This window comes from Podarcis bocagei (genome assembly GCF_964188305.1).
Source record: "Podarcis bocagei genome assembly, chromosome: 11".
Lineage (NCBI taxonomy): Eukaryota > Metazoa > Chordata > Lepidosauria > Squamata > Lacertidae > Podarcis > Podarcis bocagei.
The window spans coordinates 12,476,708-12,491,097 of NC_138136.1; the positions used below are offsets into that span (position 1 = coordinate 12,476,708).

At 46.1% G+C, this 14,390-nt stretch overlaps 1 long non-coding RNA gene across 2 annotated transcripts in view; it reads left to right on the forward strand.

The window, feature by feature from the left end:
- LOC308597850 overlaps positions 1–14,390 on the forward strand; it is a 152,822-nt gene that overhangs the window by 56,598 nt on the left and 81,834 nt on the right. The gene's annotated exons all lie outside the window — the stretch shown is intronic.

The following is a 14,390-nucleotide window of genomic DNA, read 5'->3' on the forward strand; positions in this document are numbered from 1 at the left end:
CAGAGCAATCAACAAACCAGGATGGATTTTAGTGACTGTCCAGCAGAACATGCCTTTCCCATCTTAGCAACGACTGCATCAGTCAGAGAAGGCAAGGAACTGTCCTGGCTCAGATTGGCTGCAATTTCCTGTACTCGCTGCCCGAGACTCTTAAATGCTGCCGTTCTCAACAGCTTTTGAGAATCACAAGGTTCTCTTTTATGAGGCTGGATACAAATTATGATTACTGAAAGGCAGTCAAAAGAAGAAAGGAGCAGTTCCAAGAAGGACTTATTTCTCTCTCTCTCTCTGAGACAGCATTTACCACTAAAGGGGAAAAGAAATCTGATGGGAAAGGACTGCAGGCAGGCACAATATTTTACAGCTGACGTCTCCAGGCAATTAGTGGTAACCTTTAGAGAGAACTATTCTACCTGGAAAGCTGGAGCACAACTGAACAACCTCACAAATTGCCTGGTCCTGGAGGCCAGACAAACACCATTCAAGTGGTTCTGGGGCAAAGTAAAAACACATTTTGTTATTTAAAAAAAATGTTCCAGGATCACTTGTCCACACTTGTCCAATGCCTAGGAAGCATGGGCCTGAGAGCTTTTCCAATTGTCCAACCATCTCGTCCTCTGTCGTCCCCTTCTTCTTGTGCCCTCCATCTTTCCCAGCATCAGGGTCTTTTCCAGGGAGTCTTCTCTTCTCATGAGGTGGCCAAAGTATTGGAGCCTCAGCTTCAGGATCTGTCCTTTCGGTGAGCACTCAGGGCTGATTCCTTCAGAATGGAGAGGTTTGATCTTCTTGCAGTCCATGGGACTCTCAAGAGTCTCCTCCAGCTGTGCTTGCTGTACTGTGAACTGTAAATGCATGGTCTTTTCTAAATAGCAGTCACCCACTTAAATTCTATTGTGTTTTACCCCTACAGTATTTTGGCTTGTAATTATTGAAAAAGGATGACCCTGTCAAGGTTTTCCCTTGACCTGCATGTTGACCTAAATGATGAAAAACTAAACCAATTAATTTACCCTTGACATAATGAACATCAGGGCTAATGAAAAATAGCTATGTAAACAACTGGGATCAGCCCTCAGAAAATGACCCCTAGTTTCACGCAGCACCCTTTTACTGTGAGGGACCAAAAATAATTCAGATGATTTGCTCTTGTGCTGTCAGGAGATGCATTTGATCTTTGCAATTCTCTGGAGTTTCGGCAGCTCCCTGGGAATGGAGAAACAAGAAGGCAGATAATCATAGACTGCATGCTAAACCCTCATTGCTTTGAGGTTTTATTATATTTACGTAGCATATAAATCTTTGGGGTTGGGGAATTGTCATCTGAAGGGTTTCACCATACAGTAACTCCCAACTACAAGGCAATATGCCAGTTGGTGACTCACGATAAGGGTCATATAAATCAGTCCAGATTCCCTTAATCTTATGAAGTGCTTATATCAGAAGGAAATGGTGCATTTAACTAAGGTCCCTCAGTCTCTGAAAACAGTTAACATATTAGTTTTATTTCCATTCAAGCCAGTGTCGCACAACTTAAACCTTAAACGGCTCAGGATTGCAATACCTCCAGGACCGGCTCTTTCCATATGAACCTACCCAGACTCTGAGATCACCTTCTGAGGCCCTTCTTCATGTGCCTCCTCCTCGAGAGGTCTGGAGGGTGGCAACACGAGAACAGGGCCTTCTCTGCAGTGGCTCCCCGTCTGTGGGATGTTCTCCCCAGGGAAGTTTGCCTGGCGCCTTCATTATACACTTTAGGCACCAGGCAAAACTGTTCCTTTTTAACCAGGCCTTTGGTTGATCTGATTTACCCTATGCCCTTTTAAAATATATTTTTTTGGGGGGGGGGGTATTGAGTTGTTTTTATTTTTATTAGGTGTTTTTTATATATATCTTGATTTTATCCTGTGAACCGTCCTGAGACCCCTGGATATAGGGCAGTACAGTATATAAATTCAATAAATTTATTATTATTATTAATAAATAACAACAACAACAACAACAATAGCCTAAACTTTTGATGTGACTGTGATACCCCACTCCAAAACCAAAGAACTACTAGAAGCAGGTCTGGTTTGCACTCTTAGAATAGAGGAATCAGTTGTCACTCCAAACATTGATTCTGGAACCCATCACTCTGGATACACACCAACGTACAACTTGCATTTGCACCTGCAGTACCTGGAAGCAGTCAGAACGGTGTTAGAGTCACTCTGTATCATTCTAGTTCTATCCCTTGTATAGCTCTAAACCTGAATCTCTGCTTTGCCCCCTCTTGACTATAATAGGGAATCTAAATATAGCTTTCCCCCCTTTCCCCATAAGTGGATGAAATTTGTAGGCACAGGAGCTCTTCCTGAGTGGGTTAAGCTTTCAGGCAGCTCCATCCAAGGGTTTTCATACAGGGAACCTTTAAAATTCTGGGTGTTTTGGGTTTTTTAAAAAAATGATAAAGTCTCCAACTTTTAAAAAGCTCTGTCAGATTTGGTTATAGGTACAGTCACCCCTTCTGAGAGGATGAAGCATGCCACATTTCAGAAAGTGGCTTTCATGGAAGGATGGGAAAATAAAAAGTGGATTTCTTCCCCTTTTTGGAGGGAGGACACTAAGTTTGAAAACTGGACATAGGGTGGGGGTGCCCCTGGGTAAGAAACCTGCTAAATTTAAACAAATAGGTCCGGGACAAGGGTCAGCAAACATTTTCAGAAGGGGGCCAGTCCACTGTTCCTCAGACTATTGTACTCTACCTCAATCAGCTTAATTTCATTTCTCAGAAAAGGAAAGCTGAAAACAGAAGGTCTGCGTACTGTTTAGCTTTTTGGAAAAACCAAGCCAGCAGAGATACTTGGAAAGTTTGGGGTTCCCTGATCCACACTGCCATGTCATGTTAATGGCACAAACCAACTTAAGAATTTGAAAGTCTGCCCTGTATCACACCAATACTCCTTGTTACTCAGAGTAAGCAGCAAGTCATTGCACAGGCCTACATATACATAGGGATGGGTGAATCTATCAATTGTGAGTTTTTTCTCCATCACATTTTTTTTGTGTGATTTTAAGTCCAGTTCTCCACATTTCCACCAGTTTGTGATTTTTAAAAGTCCTTATGAAAACACATCAGCATTTTAGTGTGCATTTACCCAGATACACACGTTTGTATGCAATTTTGCCTTATATACACATTTTTACACAGTAATTTCCCAAAGAAATTTCGAACCTTTTCATGAGATCTTGCCGGAACTTGGAAGCTGCTACTGCTGCAGCCAAATGACTCCGGGGGGAGCAGCTTCCCATTCTGCCAACAGCAAAACAGAACAGACCACCCTGATTTTTATTCACACTTTCGCTAGTGCATGCATTTTTGCATGAATTATGTGGCTGGAAAATTGCATTTCAAAAATTCGGAGCAGTGTGAATTTTGAAAATTGCATTTCAAAAATTCGGAGCAGTGTGAATTTAGAAGCTTGGCTGTGTTTCAGTTCTTGAATTGTTTTAGAAGTGAATTCGGAAGGTTGCATTTTTAAATGCTGACTGACATTTAATATCTTCCCCAACCCTACATGTACCACACTGATATTGTCCAGTGTGGCAGAAGACGAATCTTTTCAACCATTAGTGCAAGCTGTAGAGGTCCATGCTTTGAAACACCAGTGAACCTTGACCAGGATGCCATTGCCCCCTCAAGGTTGTGGGTGCCTGCCACCATAATGCAGATGTGTGCCATCACACGCACATGCCTGCACATATTGAATGTGACATCACAAGCGCTATGTGCAGGCGTGTATATGTGATGTTGCACATCTGTGTTGCTGTGACTGGTGGCAGTGGTGTCTCCTCTTCACAATACGATACGATAATCTTTATTGTCATTGACCCATACAGAGCAATGAAACTGAAAAATCTACATAAGACATTCAGAACCAACAAGCTTGCTATCCCAGCCATCCCAACCTGGTTAGCCCCCTAAAAACTCTGATACCCCATTTTTAAATACAATATACTCCCATAGAGACTCCTTACACTGTGTTTAAAACCAAAATCACATTTGGATAGAAACTGTTTCTCAGGCGGCTAGTCCGAGTCTTTATAAACCTGTACCTTCTTCGAGAAGGCAGAAGCTGAAAGAGATAATTTCCGGGGTGCACACTATCCTGCACTATCTCTGCAGCTTTCTTATGGCACTTGGAAGCATAAATTTGATCCAAGGTGGAAAGAGTGCACCCAATTATTCTCTCCACAGTCTTTACAACCCTGGACAGCATTGTTTCCCCCCTGACCGTGCAGCTCTGAAACCACACACACAGACCATAAGTTAATACACTCTCCACAGTACAATGGTAAAATGCCATCAACAGGCCCTTTGAGAGATTGTTTTTCCGGAGGATTCTCAGAAAATATAACCTCTGCTGTGTTCTCTTCATCAGGTCTTTGCTGTTTTCTCCCCAGGTTAGGTCATCTCTCAATTCCATTCCCAGAAATCGAAAACCAAGACCTGTTCCATGCACTTCCCCTCAATAATAAATTAAGTGGCTGAATATTCAATTTACATTTCCTAAAGTCCACAATAATCTCTTTTATTTTCTTTAAGTTAAGGAGTAAGTTGTTTTTCCTGCACCACTCCCCCAACTGCTCAACTTCCTTCCTATAGGCCGCCTCCCCCTCTCCAACCATGATTAAACCAACCACCGTTGTATCATCTGCAAACTTAATGATCTTATTACTCCTCCTCTCTTCAGCCAGTGAGACACTATTTTCCATGGGGAGGAGCTCAGACTAGGAAGCAGAGAGACTCTGCCTCCAGGTCTGAGGCCCATACCCCCAGAAAGGGTGCCTTGCTTCCTGGCTGTTGTGGGCGGAACTGAGTTGTTTCTCTCTCGGAGGCAGCGCCACTGCTGCCTGCCGGCTGAGCTCATTGAGTTTGTGGGTGCTCACCCCCCAAAATTATATATTTTTTCAGGTTCCCAAGCACCCATGGCCCCCTGGATTTGGCTCCCATGACCTCGATTCAAGAGCAAAACTGTGCCTGGCCTTTTGGTGCCATGGGAGGAGCACTCAATTTATTGTGCAAAAACTCTCCGGCGAAGTCATGTTATTCTGACCTCCCGGCAAAGATTGACTTGCCACAAAGCTGAATTAAAGTCCCAGGTCTTTATATTGCATGCCATGTGCTGTAGTCCCACTTCCTCCGAACTTGTTCTGCGTATAATTATTTTCTTGGAAAATGCAATGAGTTTCTATTTTACACTGTGTTCTTCATTTGCTGCCACATCCCACTCCAATGAATTTGGAGCATTTAAAAACATGGGAGACAAGAGGCAGCTTTCCAAAGCTGGAGGTTAGCAATTCAAGGAAAACACCAATTAAAGCAGAGCATCTGTACTGATTGACAACAGGCTCATCGCTTAGAATGTTCTGTTAGTCAGCGGGCCTATTGAGTCAGCACCATACAGACTAATTTGTCAGCAACAGGAGTGATACTACTCTCTTTGAAACGCAGTCAGTGAATCTGAGCTGTGAGTCACTGGGATAAGTGAATCTCATACAGGATCACAGTTCAAAGTAACAGAATACATAAGAAACAATGCAATCCCCACGGAATCGGAACTTCCACTTCCACATGTGTTCTAAGGGGAGCAGCCCATACAGAGGCTGTTATTCTCAACCATTTCATGGGCTTGCATTCTGTTTTGTGTGTAGGATGATGAAAAGTAATCACGCTGATCTGTGAATGAGTAAGTTGCTGGTATAATGAAGCTTTAAGCCTTTGTCTCTTGGCATTTGGAAATTCTTACTATACAACAATTTGGCAACAAAGATGGGGAGGAGGGCTCTTTTGCCTTTGACGCTACCATCACCACCACCTTTCCTCCACTCCCAGATGAAATACGGGAGGCCCCCATCTGTATTGGCATTCTGTCAGCTTGGAAAACACCTCTCTCAATCTGAGTCTCTTGTTTCCATCATTGTGTCGTTTAAATTAGATTTTAGTCTGCCTTTTAAATATTGCATGTTTTGTGTTGTGTAAGTGGCTTACATATTTTTTAAAGCCTGTTAGGAACCTATTTGGGCATTAAGCAATACAGTGTTACCTTGGGTTACAGACGCGTCAGGTTACAGACGCTTCATGTTACAGACTCCGCTAACCCAGAAAAAGTACCTTGGGTTAAGAACTTTGCTTCAGGATGAGAACAGAAATCGAGCAGCGGTGGCACGGCGGCAGCAGGAGGCCCCATTAGCTAAAGTGGTACCTCAGGTTAAGAACAGCTTCAGGTTAGGAATGGATCTCTGGAACGAATTAAGTTCGTAACCTGAGGTACCACTGTATACAACTGGTTTAAATAAACCCACTTGGAAGAGTCTATGATTCCATTTCCTTCATGGATTAGCATGTTTGATCTCTGTGTGCTGGGTATTCATGAGAAGTAAAGATATGTGCATTGGGATGCGGGTGGTGCTGTGGTCTAAACCACTGAGCCTCTTGGGTTTGCCGATCAGAAGGTCAGTGGTTCAAATCCCCCCGACGGGGTGAGCTCCCATTGCTCTGTCCCAGCTCCTGCCAACCTAGCAGTTCGAAAGCATGCCAGTGCAAGTAGATAAATAGGTACAGCCGCAGCGGGAAGGTAAATGGCATTTCCATGCACTCTGGTTTCTGTCACAGTGTCCCACTGTGCCAGAAGTGGTTTAGTCCTGCTGGTCACATGACCCAGAAAGCTGTCTGTGGACAAATGCCACTGGCTTCCATCCACCAGTATCTGCCAGCTTCTGTTGGGTCCATCATGAGACGTCCACCAGCTTCCAACCACGGATACTAGCAGCCTTCAGGCAAGCAAACTTGCCTTATTATCACTCCCAGCACCCCACTGCCAGAGGATTGCCTCCTTCCATTGTTGAAGAAACCTGGGCAGAGCTGAATGTCACATCCATTGCCAGGTGTGTCCTGCTGGAAACAGAAAAGGGCTTTCCCCTTGGCCTGCCTTTATATCCACTCAGTTGCCAAGGGCTTTTGTGACATCACAAGAAACCCACAGCCAATGGCAACAGCTGGGGAGGCATCATCTTCATTGCTTTGAGCCTCACAATGGCGGGTGGACCTATCAGTGATTGTATGCTTGTTTATTGGGGACATGTGTGGTGCTGTGGTCTAAACCACCAAGCCTTTTGGGCTTCCCAATCAGAAGGTTAGTTGTTCGAATCCCCACAATGGGCTGAGCTGCCATTGCTGTGTCCCAGCTCCTGCCAACCTAGCAGTTTGAAAGCACACAACCACAAGTAGATAAATAGGTGCCGCTGCGGCGTGAAGGTAAACAGTGTTTCCATGCGCTCTGGTTTCCTTCATGGTGTCCCATTGTGGCAGAAGCAGTTTAGTCCTGCTGGCCACATGAGCTGGAACGCTATCTGTGAATAAACACCTGCTCCCTCGGCCTGAAAGCGAGATGAGCGCCGCAAACCCGGAGTCGCCTTTGACTGGACTTAACCATACAGGGGTCCTTTACCTTTTACCTTTATGTGCAATTGCTCATACCAGGGCCAGTCCCCATACAAAATAGGTGAGGTGATAACCTCTGGCCTCCAAGGAATGCACTTCCCACTGCTGTTGCTGCTGCAGTGGCAGCGATGGCTGTGGCACTCCTTGGAGCAAGATCCACTGCCTACTTGGTAGGGGCCCCTCATTCTACCTCTACAGCGGCCTCCGAAAATAAGAGGTACTGCTGGTATCCTACCACCCGTAGGAAGGATATGATAGGGGTTGTCCTCTGGGTTCTCCTGGGCTCTGCACCCTCCTGGCCTGAATCAGAGTGGGCCCCTTTCCCCCCTGCAACAGCTTTCGATTCACACTTCAACTTGATTTGTGTAAGGTTGATTTGATACCCGCTCTTGTTCCTGATACAGATTTTCACTCACCCCTTTTTTCCTGGTGGGGCTGGGGGAACTCAAATTGGTAGTTCCCCTCAAAATGGCTCATAGAATCATAGAGTTGGAAGAGACCACAAGGGCCATCGAGTCCAACCCCCTGCCAAGCAGGAAACACCATCAGAGCACTCCTGACATATGGCTGTCAAGCCTCTGCTTAAAGACCTCCAAAGTAGGAGACTCCACCACACTCCTTGGCAGCAAATTCCACTGTCAAACAGCTCTTACTGTCAGGAAGTTCTTCCTAATGTTTAGGTGGAATCTTCTTTCTTGTAGTTTGGATCCATTGCTCCGTGTCCGCTTCTCTGGAGCAGCAGAAAACAACCTTTCTCCCTCCTCTATGTGACATCCTTTTATATATTTGAACATGGCTATCATATCACCCCTCAACCTCCTCTTCTCCAGGCTAAACATGCCCAGCTCCCTTAGCCGTTCCTCATAAGGCATCGTTTCCAGGCCTTTGACCATTTTGGTTGCCCTCCTCTGGACACGTTCCAGTTTGTCAGTGTCCTTCTTGAACTGTGGTGCCCAGAACTGGACACAGTACTCCAGGTGAGGTCTGACCAGAGCAGAATACAGTGGCACTATTACTTCCCTTGATCTAGATGCTATACTCCTATTGATGAGGCCCAGAATTGCATTGGCTTTTTTAGCTGCTGTGTCACACTGTTGGCTCATGTCAAGTTTGTGGTCAACCAAGACTCCTAGATCCTTTTCACATGTACTGCTCTCAAGCCAGGTGTCACCCATCTTATGCTCATGTACTGCTTGGGAGCAGAAACTTTGAGAATCTTCTAAGCTTTGCGTCTTGTGGATGATAAATATGAGACAGCTTCAATGGCTTTAAGGAGCATTTTTGCACCTAGAGTAAATTCTGTGGTAGAGCGTTACACATTTCACCGGTGGGGAAAGAAGCAAGGAGAAATATAATGCTGATTTAAGAGAAAGCCACTTCTGAACCTGGCAAGGAGGTGGGGTTGCGGGCTGCACACCCACCCCACGTGCGCGGGACTGTTTCCAGCCCCCGCGAGACTGAGGGAATCCCAGCTGCGTCGTCCGCCCAGCCAGCCAATCGGGTGGCTGGGGGGTGTGGCCTTCCCTATTTAGGGCCGGCGCGGCCGGGGCTCGCCCTCTTTTCGCAGTGCCAGCCATCCCGTTTCCCCCGGTGACCCGGGGGAGCTCCTAGTTGACATGCCTCAGCAGGATTCCCCCTTATGGTGTTAACCCTTGCCAGTCTTCATGCAATCGGGCTGGAGCCGGCTAGTTGATAGGACTAATGCCTAAGCCAATACCTCTCATTCCTGAAATCAATAAATTTGTGGCCTAATTCGCCCATTAACCTTAAAACTTGGTGTCCTGTGTCTTTATTTCTCCCTGGTGGGGGGCGGGAACTCGCCACACATTTGGTTGTTACTGGTAAATGGTGATGCAGCAGAGGAAATGTTTTGGGATCAGTTGGTAGAGTGATACTTCACATCAGGGACCACGTCTTGCTAGAACCTGATCTCATCTTGGAGAAGGCCATGGGAGTTGACAGCCAGACAGAAACCTCAGTGGCAGAGGCAACGCTCAAGGCTTGATTGCCTTTGCAACTGCAGAAAACAACAAGATATTGGGACAGTTTTAAGATGATGCAATTAGGAGTCCGCAGTGTCAAAAATGCTCACAGGGCTACTGTTGTGGATCAATGTACCAGAAAGCCAATGATGTTAACAGCTCTGCAAAGGAGGCTCAGTGAAGATAAAGAAAAAGGAAAGGATAGTTTGCATGGGTTTGCCAGAGTACCCAGTCTCTTCAAGCTATAAGTGAAGTTGCCTGGGCAGAAGTTGGGTAACCTAGTGTGGGTAACCAATATCTAGCCTCTACAGTGGATAGAATTACACACATTGTTATAGGGTCTGTCCCTGCAGAAAGGGATTTGCAGAACATTGAGTTGATGTAAGATACAGGCTCCATAGTCTCAACATTGCACATCAGTTTTCATGCAATTCTTTTGTATTGTAAAGGCGCCCAGATTGCATTTCATGGTAAGCCATACCAGGAATTGAATTCCAGTCCTTGCTTGTCTAGCAGCAAAAGTAGCATTTGAGAAAAATTGTGTGGCAGCTGAGTAAGGATGGGGGAGAGATTTGACTCATTTTGCATTTGAATCCAAATTTATCAATTTTGCACCTTCCAAAACAATATGAGAACCGAGACCCAGACATCCTTCAAAATTCCCACTGAACTGCCATTTTTGCAGTTCTCCGAACAACCAAACTTTACAAAAAAACCATGTTAAGTAAAAGTCTGTGTGAAAATGAATACATTAGTGAAAGTAACATACAGGTGTGCATTATATTAGTCAAAACTGCATACAAAAATGTGCTTATTAAGAGATATTTGCACTAAAATGCTGAGGAATTTTCAAGAGAATTTTAAAAAGAAAAAATGTCAAATTGCTACATTAATGTGGAGAACTGAACGTAAGTTTGCAAAAATATTAGAAACTAAAAGAATCAGCATGGGCAGATCTTTTCACCTCACTGAGTTATATGTTGTCCCAGAGGGATCTCCCAAACCAGGCAGAGATATTTTTGTTCCAGTACATCTACAAGAACTTACTGGGACTATTTACACACCAAGCTACTAGCAATATAGCACAGAAAAATTACAAGGAAATTGGGCAGTGCAACAGCAGCTAGAGGAAATTCTGAACCTTTCTCGAGCTCTCTTTTTTAACTTCCTTATTCTGTTTCCTCTCAGCATATTTCAGAAGGGGGATGAATTTCCAGCACTGCAAACAGCTGCATTGCTTCTCTAATACAGCAGAGCTAAGCAAAATGCCAGAAGGCAGTAGGTAATTTAATAAGGCCAGGCATGTAAGACATTGACTAGCCCTGCCATGGAGAAATGAATGATGCTATTGTGTTCTACTGCTGCTCTGTAAGCCAGGCACCCTTTCGAAGTAGGAAAAAATGGTACTGCTTCCCTCTGATAAAATAGTTTTCAAAGCAAAGATTAATAAGATTGATTTTCAGTGTTTACTACATTTTTCCAGAGGAAATTAGGTAATTTCAGAGCGAACAAATAAGAAAATCTGCCTTTTCTCTCAGGAGACTCTCCCTCTCTTCTCTCGCTCTTCCAAACCACTTATTTTATTATTTTACACGGTGGAATGAAGTGTTTATTGTGGTGGTAGAAAGGAAAGAGACTGGCGGCTGTGTTATTTCTATAGCAATTGCCTTAGTAGTAACATGGCAACATTACACCAAGGAGTATGGGCCCATTCTAACATTTCTGTTGTACCTTTCTGCTGAAACAAGAGGCTCTGAGTGGGTCCTGAATTAGTAACAGAAAGACAATGCTTCTGAAAAGGACAGGTGAGGAACCTGTGACCAGATGCTGTTGGACTCCAGTTCCCATGATCCTCAGCTGGTGTGGCCAGATGGTTAGAAATGATGGGAGCTTTTGGGGAATGATCTAAAATGAATTGGGGGAAAAATGTTTAAAAGTACTTCCCCCCAAAAAACCACAAAGTCCGTTCTGTTGGGGATAATTCTGACTGAAATTCCCAGGTGTCAAAAAAGGTTATGTATGCTACTACTGTGGCCCATGTTTTGTTAGCTCCAAAATGGAAAACGAGTGAGGTCCCAACCAAAGAAAAACTTAAGTTGACAGAATATGCACAATTTGCAGACTTCACATATAGCATAAGAGAACAAGAAGAACACATGTTTAAATAAGATTGGAAAACTTTTTTTAATATATGGAAAATAATTGCGTACAGCTTAAAACACTACCAGCATTAAGATAAATTCAACAGTTTAAATAAGTTTTGATGGATGCAATAATGGGAAACCAAATGGTATAGTTTTTGTAAAATATGGAGGGATTTATGATATGTAAAATGAACCGTGGAAGGAGAAGAAGGGAAGTCATTGATATGCTAAGGATATAAAATGTGTATTTTAAATTGTAAAACAGAAAATTATATGTGTGTGTGTGTGTGTGTGTGTGTGTGTGTGTGTGTGTATCTGGAAGGCAGCTGGTTTCGCACCCCTGATGTCTAGAATCATAATACAGCATTTTCGGGTTGCGCTCCGTGGCGACCCGGAAGTAACGGAGCGCGTTACTTACGGGTTTCACCACTCGCTCATGTGCAGACGCTCAAAATGACGTTACGCACATGCGTGGAAGCGGTGAATCATGACCCGTGCACGCACAGATGCACAGACGCGGGTTGCGTTCACTTCAGGATGTGAACGGGGCTGTGGAACGGATCCTGTTTGCATCCAGAGGTACCACTGTATACACCAGCGCATTGATTTTAATTTGTTACTAAACAGAAGAAGAGCTCTGCTGGACCAGGTCAGAGGCCCAGCTCATCCAGCATACTGTTCTCAAAGGATGAGAACACCCCTATGTGTGTATCTAGTTTGCCAATAATGTGCTAGATGCTGAAGAGCCCAAGACCTATGACCATGAGCACCCAGAGATGTCAGCGAGCATCAGGGACTGGCTGGTTGAGGAGGAGTGGTGGAAGCCACCTGACCAAGGGCCCCCCAGGGAAAGCACAGAGGGAGAAGATTTGGATCCTGATTCCTGGTGGTGGGAAACTGGCCACGCCCCAGAGGAGGGGATGAGCTGGGCAGTATTGGAGGCTGGGAGCTTGAAGTATGATGGAGAGGAGGAAACACAAAGGAAGGACGGGAATCTGTAGCTCCACCACAGAGCAGCTTCTCTGCTGGCAGCCTGCAACCCCACTCCCAGAACGAGGTGTCTATTGCATGTTGCCAAGCGGAGAGCCAGGCAGACATAGAGAGCTTGGGGCTCACCGTAGACAGAAGGAGGAGCCCGACACAGAGGGCTAGGAATGAAAAGCTACAAGCCACTCTAGGCAAGTGCTTCATCTAGACTGGAGCAACCCTTAGAAGTCTCAGTGTGTTCTCTGTTTTGCTTCCTTAATAAAGAAATTAACTGTAAGTTAGCCAAGTCCCTCTCTTTCTCTGATCTGTGAACGTCCTGTTCTCCTTGTCAGCTCCCTGACAGCAGGTCTAGAATGCAGCTTTCGACTGGAAGAAGCCCCTTGCATTTGTTTTGAAGGTGCCAAACTACCGTATTTTTCGCCCTATAGGACGCACCGGCCCATAGGACGCACCTATTTTTTTTTTGGGGGGGGGAATCAAAGGAAAAAATTTGATTTCCCCCCAGGTTTGCGCAGCCATCCCCAAGCTAGAAGAGGGAGACGGAGCACTTCGTCTCCCTCTTCTGCCTTCAGGGACAGCCTCCCAAGCCTCTGTGGGGCAGCGCACTGCGCTGCCCAGCAGAGGCTTTGCGCAACCATCCCAAGCTAGAAGAGGGAGATGGAGTGCTCTGTCTCCCTCTTCTGCCTTCAGGGACAGCTTGGCCCGCTATCCCGCGAGATTGTGGGGCTGGCTGGGGGGAGAAGCAGGCTTGCTTCTCCCACCCCCAGCCTCCAGATCAGGTCAGGGAATAGGGGGATGGCGGAGCGCCTCCATCCCGCTATTCCCCGAGCTTGTGGGGCTGGCGGGGGGGGAGAAGCAGGCTGATCTGGAGGTTGTGGGGCTAGCGGGGGGAGAAGCAGGCTTGCTTCTCCCACCCCCAGCCTCCAGATCAGGTCGGGGAATAGCGGGATGGCGGCGCTTCGCCATCCCCCTATCCCCCGAGCTTGTGGGGCTGGTGGGGGGGAGAAGCAGGCTTGCTTCTCCCCCCGCCAGCCTCCCGATCAGGTCGGGGAATAGCGGGGTGGCGGCTCTGCGCCTCCCCGCTGTCCCCAGCTTTTGGGTGCAGGCTGCTGCCCGCAAGCCTTGCGAGCCCGCGGGACATCCCGCAGGGCTTGCAAGACTTGGGATAGCTTCCTGAAGCCTGGAGAGCGAGAGGGGTCGGTGCGCACGGACCCCTCTCGCTCTCCAGGCTTCAGCGAAAGCCTGCATTCGCCCCATAGGACGCACCCAGATTTCCCCTTCATTTTTGGAGGGGAATAAGTGCGTCTTATAGGGCGAAAAATACGGTAACTGGTTCTAGGCTCAGTCCAAGATGCTGGCGTTGAGCTTGACAGGAGAAACAAGCAAACTGCTAGCAGCTTTGACGGCAGCAGCAGAATTTGCTGTACTCTCCTTGCTCTGTTGTGGCAACTTTCATAGCTACAGGCAGATACCGTATTTTTTGCTCCATAAGACGCACTTTTTTCCTCCTAAAAAGTAAGGGGAAATGTCTGTGCGTCTTATGGAGCAAATGATGGTCCCTAGAGCCGAATTGCTCAGGGGCAAAAAGCAGATCGTGATTTTGTTTTTAGAAAGAGGTAAGGGGGTGTTGAAACAAAGCCGCTGATCAGCTGATCGGCAAGTGATCGGGAGGGGAGATAAGGGACTCTAGCGATAAAGGAGGCTGCCTGGGAGGGGGGAGGTAAAAGCCCATGGATCCTCAGGATTTTTGCATTGGGTCACCCCAAATTCTCCATCAGATCACATAGCATGTCC